The sequence below is a fragment of the Phyllobates terribilis genome, unplaced genomic scaffold (assembly GCF_046119375.1).
Source record: "Phyllobates terribilis strain yellow unplaced genomic scaffold, ASM4611937v1 Scaffold_9__5_contigs__length_417890890, whole genome shotgun sequence".
Taxonomy (NCBI): domain Eukaryota; kingdom Metazoa; phylum Chordata; class Amphibia; order Anura; family Dendrobatidae; genus Phyllobates; species Phyllobates terribilis.
In genome coordinates, this window is record NW_027362769.1 from 256,102,338 (window position 1) to 256,114,590 (window position 12,253).

A 12,253-nucleotide genomic window follows, 5' to 3' on the forward strand; every position below is an offset into this window, starting at 1 on the left:
CTGGCAGACAAAACGCATGTACAATCCGCATGCTTTTTTTTCTGCCAGGGAGCTGCAGAAACGCTCAGGAAAAATCCGCAGCATTTCTGCATCGTGGGCACATAGCCTAAGAATTGTTTTTCACTTAAAGCAGTTGTCCACTACTTGGACAACTCCTTTTCATACTCCATGCTTGGCCCCGATAAAATAATAAAGCTTTTACTCACCTCCCTTGCCGATACCGTTCTTGCAGTGTTGGCACTCGCAGTCCAGGGGCTCTCGTGCAGATGTTGTGACACATGACCCTGGTGTCCAATCAGTGCTGGCGTCACTGTCTCTGTCTCCTGTCCAACTGAATATGAAGAGGATGTCAGAGAGCAGCTGAAGCCCAGACTTCCTCTTCATGTTCCATTTGGCAGAAGGCGGAGACAGTGATACCAGCGCTGATTGGGCGCCAGCGTCACATGTCACAACAACCGCACAAGAGCCCCGGGACAGCAAGTGCCGACACCGCTGGAATGGCATCAGCATGGGAGATGAGTATAAGCTTTTTTATTTTATCAGAGCCAAACTTTTAGATCAAAAAGGGGTTAACCTAGTAGTGGACTACCCCTCTAAATGTATGAATTTTGGGCAAAAGTTATTTTTATAAATGAATTTCAATAAATATTTTGCATACTTTGGCTTTTATCAGCTCCTTTATTAATTGCATATTGTTGGCTGCAGAATGAGTCAACTGAGAATCCATGAGTCAGCTTGTCCTGACAGGGGGTCGCAACTCTTTTATCTGCCTTTTTATGAGTTTCTTACATCTTGTACATGTCCAGCTCAAACTTGATGTGGTGTAAAGTCCTAATTCATCTGAGAGGAGCTCTGAAAAAGACAGTAACAAAGAGCTAGCTCACTGGCTGAAGGATTCTCAGACAACTCATTCTGCAGTCAGAAATAGATAGTAAAACACTTAGGCTAGAAAAGGCAAAAGTTGCAAAATTTATAATGAACACACAACTGGAAAACTAATTGTTGACCCAAAATATTTGCATTTGTGTCAAAAAATGCCTCTTTTAAAGGTGCAATAAGTGGTGATATTCTGTACCGGACAGTTGGTGTCTGGTGCTAAATGCCAAACACGGACTTCTCCTGGAAGTCCGTTGAAGAGAGAGTGATTTGGGTTCTCATTTAACTTTGGGTACAGTTTTGATACCTGAACCGTACTTTGGAATAAAGTTAGGGTTGGGTACCAGAACCACGGGTCTGCTCATCCCTAATAGCAACCTGTGATTGACTGCAGCAGCTACTTGTGATGCGATTTTACTTTAAATTGGGGCAACCAACAAATAACTGCAAAAACAGTGAAGTTTCATGGTAATGGTAACAAATTTAACACTTTTCTGCACTGAAGTTGTGAAACTTTGTAATAAAAAGTTGGAATTTTGCTTTAAGAATGTTAGGGAAAAAAACTGTGGACATTGTTCTGGGGAATGTGGTTAATTAATCAATTCGGCTTTGCCATCACAAGTCACAGTGTTTCTACTCAAATAAATATTTTTAACATTTATATAATATAGACTATTCAAATTGCCTATTTGATCTTTCCTTTCTGCAAAAATGCAATACATATAGCAGATTAATTAGAATGAGATCATTGGATTGTATTCAATGGTGTCAACGTTATTGGCGATCTGGACAGTATCCAGAATTAATTTCTATAGATCACCTCAGCATTATAAATGATAAATCAATATATTTAATACTTCCACATTGTAATGTATTCGAGGGAATAAAGCCAACGTAGCCTCAAAGAATATGCATATTAAATAAAAAGACCAGGCTTTGAACGTAATGGAATTCAAAATATATATTACAGCCTACACAGACAGTAGGTTGGAAAAACTGATAGCATCAGGTTATTTAATCACCAGTTCTGCATTGGAAACTCTTAAATCAATGTGATCACAGAAAAATTACATTTATTAAAATATGCATTTATTGGATGAAAAGTAATATGCCCTGGATATTTTTAAAATAATGGGTATTTGAGCGTCTAACGGTAATAATGCATTTTTCGGAAATCTTACTGTATATTTTTTCAATGTTTGCCACATAGTAGCAATAATCTTACTTAGCATCATTTGACTTTATATTACACATATAAGAGTAGGGCTCAGTGGGCTACAGGGTTCAGTATTTGGTAAGAATTTGACTAACTAATAGCGAACACTGACCAGCATATCTTACAGTGTGACTACACATAGTGCAAACGAAACAGAAAGCGTAGCAGCACTCTATAAAGATCAAAATACATGAGGACATTGGAAACATTAAATCTAGACTGTTTTGTTACTAGACTGTATGTACACATATTGGTCAGCATTCACGCTGCCCTGCTAAGCCCCCTATCTATTCTCCTGCTGGGAAAAAATTGTGGCATGCACCATTAGGAGCCATGTTAATGAGAATACATACAATGTTTTAGGGAGCTTCTTTTCCATCAACAATGCATGATAAAGGGCTTCAAGCTACCAAAAATATTGCGTGTCACTAATGCGTTGTATTTGAGAACTGATTAAAATCACCTGTGGGTCAAAGGGAGGTGATTTTCTGCCAGCGCTGAAATTGTAGGCTCATAGCCAAGTAGAGACATGGTTGTCCAATTAAATATAGGCTTATAGTCCAAGAGTGGCATATTAAGTAGGTAGGACCCATCAGAAGGAGGTCACCTTGCTGCGGTTGATGGGCATACATGAATTGGCCAATTTGTGCTCTAAGAACTTTCATTTTGTAAGTACGTTTCAATAAGTGACAAAACAGCCTAGATTTAATGTTTCCAATGTACTCATATACTTTGATGTTTATAGAGCGCTGCTGGGCTTTCTGTTTTGTTTGCACTGTATTTTTGGCTTACAAATATTGATGTCAGTATTTTACCTCAGTATTTGTAGCCAAAATCAGGAGTGGGTGAAAAATGCAGAAGTGGTGACAAATTTCTATTATATTTTTCCTCTGATTGTTCCACTTCCAGTTTGGCTTACAAATACTGATGTCAAATACTGACCATATACTGAATGTGTGATCATGGCCTTACAGGAATAGAAAATAACCTATATCATGTTTTTTACCTGATACAAAAACTTGCATTTAGATTTACCTATTTAAATGATTAGTGACACAATAAATCTATATATATATATACATATATATATATATATATATATATATATATCATTTTATATATGAGTGGACTTTAAGTTTAGTGTGACATGCAGAAGTAGTGCTGTTGCTTTAAAAGCATTCAGCAACTATTTGAAGTAACACAAGCACAGGAGACAGGAAGTGTTGTGCTCCAGAAGCATCCAGCATCTAGAGGGGTTAACACAGTCACAGGAGAAGGGAAGTGTTTAAGCAGAGCCCCAGGGGGATTGTGGGGAAGTTGTTTTACTGTCTGGCTGGAGACAAAGAGAAAGGTGGTGTGTGTGTTCTGTATCTCACAGAAGCACCCCTGCAAGTGAAAAGAATTCAATTCAGGAGTGAAGCTAAGCACAGGTCACCTAGAGTTCCTGAAATAACAGTGCACAATATTGTAAGGCAGAAAGATAAGGACTGGAAGAAATGGTGTCACAGAAATCATCTCCCTCAGCAAACCCTCCCCCCTCCATCTCACTGTGCTGTAAAGAATGCTGTGTTCTATAATGTGCCTTTGCATTAGAACTGTGCTGTCCTTTACTACTGGGAAGACTGTGAACTGCTGTCCTGCTAAGGAAACTGTACTGTTTGTCACTGGAGCCTGTTGCTCATAAGATTTAACTTCCACTGGCTGTGCGGCTTCTTATTGAATGCTACTGTTCTACCGTTTATGAGGACTCTTGTCAAGTGTGTCTGTTCAGCAAGTGTAACAATCTACGTGTCTGTGCCTGAGGGTCAATATCCTTGTGTGCCTGAGAGAAGCTGCAGCACATTGTCTTTGGTCGCCCTGACTAACGGTTCCCCAAGGATTTCAAAGAATTCATGTGACCTATCTGAACCTAGCGGCGTGCGTGTAACATTAGGTTAGTTAGTTTAATTACTGTACCAATATTTCAGTGTAAAATGGATTTCCACAGCCACATCTTCCCTATAATGGCATCTGGCCTTTACTTCAGGGGCCACCATCTTGCATCAGCTGAGTAGACATAGTCAAATTGAGCTAGCTGAGAAATAAACAAACTAATGAGGGTCAGAACCAAAGAAATAACAAGGGCAGAATCAGAAGCCAAAATAATCAAGGATAGTCCACTGATTAGCTCTTTAGTGTAGCATATCAATTGGCCGCTTGACCATTTCACTGGGCAGCCAAGTGCAATGTGCAAGTGCTACCCAGTACCTCTGCTAGATCTGAAAAAGAGACACAAACATTGGCTTCTGACAGAAAGGATTGTCACTCATCCTGATCACTTTCTACAGTACATTCAAGTATTAGTCAGCACTTATGCTGACCAGCTAGGCTTCCTACCCATTTTTGAGTGGCGTGAGGGACCTTTCCTCTTCCTGAGCGCCTTCTTCAGTATGTACATATATTGGTCAGCATTAATTTTGCCCTGATAACCTGCTTTTGTATTCTCCTGCTGAAAATAAATTGTGGCATGCACCCTTAGGAGCCATGTTAATGAGAATATACATACAATGTTTTAGGGAGCTTCTTTCTCATCAAGAATGCATGATAAAAGGGTTCCCAAAAATACTGCATGTTACTAATGAGTTATATTTGAGACAAACTTTAGCACCCTCATTTTGAAATATTATATGTCTGAAATGAATAAATGAAAAATTGGATACTTATCCTAAACACTAGAGAATCATGAGCACACACTTTTTAACCTAACACATAAGACATTGCAAGTATCTCTATACCATGTCACAGAAATATGAGGGTATATGCAGATGATGATCTTTAATCTCAGGCAAACCCATTGAGCTTTTCAACAGAAGATGGTTTAGGAAACTATGGCATATTTTTTTTCCTTAAGCATTTTTTTACCTTTATTCCCTGAATATTTTTCAAGTAGTTTTGGCAACTAGTGGCTTTTTTTTAGGATTTTCCCATGGTTTTTGTGAAGTATTTTTTCTTGTCATTGTCCAGTCATTTTTTTCATTCCATAATGAAGAAACCACTAGCATTTGTATGTAAGAAACACTCCAAAATACTTTGAAACATCTTTCAAGTATCTTTTGAGCCTTCAGATTGACTTGTGTTATACAGTGGGTACGGAAAGTATTCAGACTCCTTTAAATTTTTCACTCTTTGTTTCATTGCAACCATTTGGTAAATTCTAAAAAGTTCATTTTTTCTTATTAAAGTGCACTCTGCACCCCATTTTTACAGAAATAAAACAGAAATGTAGAAGTTTTTACAAATTTATTAAAAAAGAAAAACTGAAATATCACATGAGGATAAGTATTCAGACTTTTTGCTCAGTATTGAGTAGAAGCACCCTTTTGAGCTAGTACAGCAATGAGTCTTCTTGGGAATGATGCAACAAGTTTTTCACACCTGGATTTGGGGATCCTCTGCCATTCTTCCTTGCAGATCCTCTCCAGTTCCGTCGGGTTGGATGGTGAACATTGGTGGACAGCCATTTTCAGGTCTCTCCAGAGATGCTCAATTGGGTTTAGGTCAGGGCTCTGGCTGGGCCAGTTAAGAATGGTCACAGAGCTGTTCTGAAGCCACTCCTTTGTTATTTTAGCTGTGTGCTTAGGGTCATTGTCTTTTTGGAAGGTGAACCTTTGGCCAAGTCTGAGGTCCAGAGCACTCTGGAAGAGGTTTTCATCCACGATATCTCTGTACTTGGCCGCATTCATGTTTCCTTCAATGGCAGCCAGTCATCCTGTCCCTGCAGCTGAAAAACAACCCCATTGCATGATGCTGCTACCACCATGTTTCACTGTTGGGATTGTATTGGGCAGGTGATGAGCAGTCCCTGGTTTTCTCCACGCATAACACTTAGAATTATCCCCAAAAAGTTCTATCCTCGTCTCATCAGACCAGAAAATCTTATTTCTCATAGTGTGGGAGTTCTTCATGTGTTTTTGAGCAAACTCTATACTGGCTTTCATATGTCTTTCACTGAGGAGAGGCTTCCGCCGGGCCACTCTGCCATAAAGGCCCGACTAGTGGAGGGCTGCAGTGATAGTTGACTTTGTGGAACTTTCTCCCATCTCCCTACTGCATCTTTGGAGTTCAGCCACAGTGATCTTGGGGTTCTTCTTTACCTGTCTCACCAAGGCTCTTCTCCCACGATTGCTCAGTTTACTTGGACAGCCAGGTGTAGGAAGACTTCTCGTGGTCCCAAACTTCTTCCATTTAAGGATTATGGAGGCCACTGTGCCTTTAGGAACCTTTAGTAATGCAGAAATTCATTTGTAACCTTGGCCAGATCTTGGCATTGCCACAATTCTGTCTCTGAGCTCCTTGGGCAGTTCCTTTGAGCTCATGATTCTCATCTCTCAAAGGGTCTGAATACTCATGACCATGTGATATTTCAGTGTTTTTTTTTTAAATAAATTTGCAAAAAAATCTAAATTTCTGTTTTTTTTTCAGTCAAGATGGGGTGCAGAGTGTACTTTAATGAGAGAAAAAAATGAACTTTTTAGAATTAACCAAATGGCTGCAATGAAGCAAAGAGTGAAACATTTAAAGGGGTCTGAATACTTTCCGTACCCACTGTAAATCCCAGAGAGTCTTCTGAGTGGAAAACACCAGAAGAGGGCATATGGCATTTTTTAACCACTTGGTGTTATTAGATATCTGAATCAGTTAAAAGACATTCAAAACACTGAACAAAACACAAAGAGTTGCTTTTTCATAGAAATGCACACATTCATTAATTTGAGTGCTTTGTGAGGGGGTTTTCATGCAGTTTCTGCAGCGGATTCTGCCTGAAAGTGATGTGATCTGCACATACCCTAAATGTAAAATCTGTAATTGGACACTTGAAGCAAAAAGCCAATTAGCATATCAAGTTTGGTGTTGAGTTATACATTTCTGCATCAGGATAACTTGCTGCATTGTGGAATGTTCGTCATGTTAGGAATTGATCTGTTACATAGCTGCTTGTGTGTACCAAAGTTTAACCGGAAAAAACATAAGAGTGTGTAAGGATACAACCTTAACTGGTAACATCCAGTTGTTCATGTATTCATACATTTTCAGAAGGTGTAACAGATGAGCAACACAAAATTGATTCCTATGAACAAATGCTCTAGAATTGTTATTTAATGATAAGTAAATAAAAAATAGATTCTTTCAAAGAAAAAAAAATTAATTAGGTCAATGATATTGACCAATTGTCAATTATTTTTCAAATTTTTAGGAGTAATAAATGATTGCCTGAAATGCACTTCCGATGTAAATTACATGAATGCAACTAAAATTGGTTCAATTATTTCCAACCATGTACCATTCAGGTTGCAAACTGAGCATGCGAAAAATCAAACACCAAACATCAGCTGACATCAGGACTACAAGATCCCAGGTACTTTCAGCTGCATCACATCTAATGTAAAGTACTTAATTATATGTACCAGATGTCCAGCTGGGGCCTGCATGTTGGGGAGACAGGGCAAAAACTTAGAGCAAGGATAAATTTTCATCGCCACACAATAAAAGAAAAAAGAATAGATCTACCTGTGGCAAAACATTTTTGTATCCATAATCACAGCATCATGGACATAAAATTACTGATATTAAAAGGTAACTTCAAATCCCACAGATATAGAAAAATTTGGAAATACAATCTCATGACAGCCATTGACACTCTCAGTGCAGGAATGAATGTGTTGCATGGATTTATGTCATTCTACATCAACTAATGAATGTGCTCCTCAGACCTTTGGGGTCATCACAACCATGGACCAGACTTCAATCACAGGATAATAAAACTTTCACACTCCTTATTTACGAACTGCTCCAATATTTACGGACACAACTCTTTCTCTCCCCTCTCATACTCATAGTTCTGCTTCACGTCATTTGTCTCATCTATTGCATTATTCTTGTGCCCTGCTATGTATAAAAAGATTTTGTGTTATTCTATGCCTGATGAAGAGGCCTGAGTAGTCTCGAAAGTTTGCAATTTGTTACTATCTTTTCAGTTAGCCATTAAAAGGTATCAACCAACCACTGAGGACTCTCAAATCTTAATATTTTTCTATCTACTGGTTAATACGGTGCAAAGATATATCTTATTCAAAATAGTTCACACATTCTTGTTACACAACTCACAGTCACCATCTACCAAATTCTGGATCTACCCAGAACATGCACTCTGCCCTCCATCAGTCAATATTGTTAACATACTCTAAAAAGCTATAAATTATTTTGAGAGTTTAAGGGCCATTCTTTTACTAAAAGTTATGCTAAGGGCAGTGGTTAAAATAAGGCCAAAAAAGACAAAATAAGATGACATGAAAAAGCAAAATAGTAATTAAATAAAAGAGTGAAATAACAGAAGGGCCTAAAACACTTAGGTCCCAATTTATCACAGCTCTAACACCATAATTCTGGTGTAAAAAGCTTTGAAAAGCCTAAAAAATTTTGTGCAACATGGAGTCAATCAAAAATGTTGCAACTTTTGTCATTTTCATGTCAGTTTCTCCCTGCTTTGCCAAAATTGATGGAGATGGGGTGGAATGAGGCATAATTCCACATCTCATCTACTTCCTGGCGTTCTTTACACCAGAAATGTTTCTCTACTACCTGAATGGAGTAAGATTTATGGCAAGGAACATGGAGGTACAGATGGCACCTGTGTGTGGTTTATAAATTTTATGAACCTATAGAATTGTATGGTTAACTTGGATCCATGACTCATATCAAAAATTGACATGTCTTTGTAGGGTTTTTTTTGCATACAGTCCAACAGTCCTCAAAAATCACAAACATGAACAAACCCATAGTCTATAATTGGAAGTGTGAAAAACACTGACTCATTGTCATGGGTGTGTTAGATGTAACAGACAGTCGCTCTGGAATTGGTTGCAGAAGGTCACTGCATTTGACATTGCAGATGTCTTCTTAATCCTTCTTACTCCTTACTTATTCCTTACTTCTTACTCCTGCTCTGATTGACACACCCTGGTCTGGGTGCTTATAAACTCTGTCTGCTTCAGGGAGTCACCGGTGATATTCTCATTTTCCCTTGTGATGACTTGCTAGCTTCCTCTCTGGTGCCCTTGGTGGACGTTTGGTGTTATCTCTCTGGTGTCTGCTCAAGTTAAGTTTTCCCTCTATTGTTTGTCTCCCTTGTTGCCTTTAGTTTATAGTGAGAACTGACCAGTGCTCACCCCCCTCCCTATCTAGGGCCTAGCTGTAGGGATATAGAGGGATTAGGTTTCCTGTTTGGCGATAGGTGCGGAACCTACATTGAGACGGTAGGAAAGGTAAGGTGATATTAGATCTGCCTAGGGGTCTCCACTCCCCCTTTCCCTAGCGTTTGGGCTACCCTCCCCTCATCCCTTCATGTTGCACTTAGTCTTTCCCACACTGTGCGTGCCACTATCACCGGCCGTGCATATATATAAAAAAAAAGAAAAATAATACTGACACTTTGTTTATGTGTGTGTGTTTTTTTTTCGGTTCATGGATCCCATTGATGAGCTGTCAGAGCAGCGGCACAGGCTGTCTCTGGAGGTGCCTGACCTCTGCTATGAGGTTCAGCAGCAGCAACAGAGGCTTCAAGTCCCTAATGTTGGGTTCTCTGCAGTAGGCCAGTCCAGCTTGAACCCAAGGTTGCCCTCCTGGACAGGTTTTCAGGAGGTAGGGACAAGCTTTTTGTGTTCAAGGAAGCTTGCAAACTGTATTTTAAGCTTGATCCTTACTCCTCCGGAAATGAGGAGCAACGAGTGAGAATTGTGATCTCACTACTGCAAGGAGATCTTCAATCCTGGGCTTTCTCTTTGCCACAGGGTTCGGTTTGTCTCCAGTCTGTGGAGGGGTTTTTTAAGGCTCTAGCCCTCATTTATGATGACCCTGACTGAATCTCCTTGGCCGAGTTCAGGTTTTGTTATCTTCATCAGGGAAATCAGTCTGTGGAGACGTACAGCTCTAAAGTCCGCAGATGGGCAACTGACACAAAATGGAATGACCCAGCTCTTAGAAACCAATTTTGTCAGGGCCTTACTGAAAAGTTGAAAGATGCTTTGGCAGTGTATGAAACTCCAGAGTCCTTGGAGGCTGCCATGTCGTTGGCTATATGTGTTGATAGATGCCTCCGGGATAGGTGGGTGAGACCAGAATCTCTGAAGCCTTATTTTCGTGGTAATGCTCCTTTGCCAGGGAGCAGTCTTTCGGTGAACCATTACGGGGGGAGGTGGAAGAACCCATGCAGTTAGGGTGTGCCTCTGCTTTGTACATTTCCCCGGAGATCCGCAAAAAGAAGGGCGTGTGTTTTTTCTGTGGAAAAAAAGGACATCTTATTGGGGCCTGTCCTTTGATTCCTAAGCAAAAGGAAACTCAATTAACCCTTGGTAGTCTGGAGTTGGATAAACAAGGGGTTCATTTATTGTCAACATGCAGTTCCCGGTTCCACAGCAGAGGTGGTGCTAGAGGGCAAAACCGAGAAAATGTCTGTGTTTGTTGACAGTGGAGCTGGAGTTAGCATGGCTGATGCTGAGTTTGTGAGAACACATGGTCTTGCTTGCTGTACTTTAGCTAAGCCCATTTCCATCTTTGTCATCAACTCAGCGCCACTTGCACAGAAAGCTCTGACTCAGATTGTACTTGGTGTGAAACTAAGGGTGGAGTCGGTCCATTGTGAGATAATTCCTTGCTATGTCCTGGATGGTTTTGAGGCTCAGGGGGACGCCCCTGCCTCCTGCCCTTCAGGAAGTTTATTTGTACCATCTAATCAGGGCCGCAAAGTAATTAAGGAACATCACTCTGTGCTTACTGGTCATCCAGGTGGAAAGGCAACTGCAGATCTCCTTTCTAGTAGTTTTTGGTGGCCGGGGTTGGATTGGGATGTGGTTGAACATGTATCTGCTTGTAGTATTTGCGCGCATTCTAAATTATCGCATACCCATCCGTCTGGTACTCTTCTTCCGCTATATATTCCTAGCAGGCCATGGACACACTTGTCCATGGATTTTATTACAGACCTACCGATATCTGCAGGCAAAACTGTGGTTTTGGTGATTGTAGATAGGTTTAGTAAAATGGTTCACTTTTTCGCATTACCGGCACTTCCGAATGCAAAGACTCTTGCTCAGGTGTTTATAAATGAGATTGTGAAGCTTCACGGGGTTCCCTCTAATGTGGTGTCAGATCGGGGGACCCAGTTTGTTTCCAAGTTCTGGAAAGCATTCTGTTCTTGACTGGAGGTGCAGCTGTCCTTTTCCTCTGCCTTCCATCCTCAGTTGAATGGACAGACCAAGAGCATTAATCAGAATTTGGAGACTTACCTCAGGTATTTTATCTCCGAAGACCAGGAGGATTGGGCATACTATTTACCGCTGGCAGAATTTGCTATTAATAATTATCATCAAGATCTATAGAATCTGTAGGTCACTGTTCTTTGGAGTATACGGTTACCATTCACAGTTTGGTTCTTTTAGTGGGGGAGGGGCTTTGGGAGGAACATTTTGCTTCCCTTCTCTCCTCGGTGTGGTGGGGGGTTTTGAGTAATTTGAAGATTATGGGAGACAGATACAAACATATGGCTGACAGGAAATGCTTTCCAGGTCCGGATCTGAATGTGAATGACTTTGTGTGGTTGTCTACCAGGAATATCAAGTTGAAGGTTCCTTCTTGGAAGTTGAGACACAGATTTATTGGTCCCTGTAAAATAACTGCCGCCATAAACCCACCAGCGTTTTGTTTTGAGCTACCTCAGGCCCTTAAGATCCACAATGTTTTTCACAGGTCTCTGCTCAAGAAATATGTCAAACCTCTTGATTCCTCATCCCTACCGCTGCCCCCAATAATGGTTGATGGTAATCTGGAGTTTCAGATTTCGAGGACTGTAGATTCTCGTCTCCAACATTGTTCCTTACAATACTTAATGCACTGGAAGGGTTATGGTCAAGAGAAAAGGATGTGGGTTTCAGCATCAGAGGTGAATGCCCCCAGGCTGCTCCATTCGTTCCACACTTCTTATCCTGAGAAACCTGGTTCGAAGTGTCCGGAGGCCACTCGTAGAAGAGGGGGGTACTGTCACAGGTGTGTCAGATGTAACAGACAGTTGCTCTGGATCTGACTGCAGAAGGTCACTGCGTTTGGTATTGCAGACGCCTTCTTAATCCT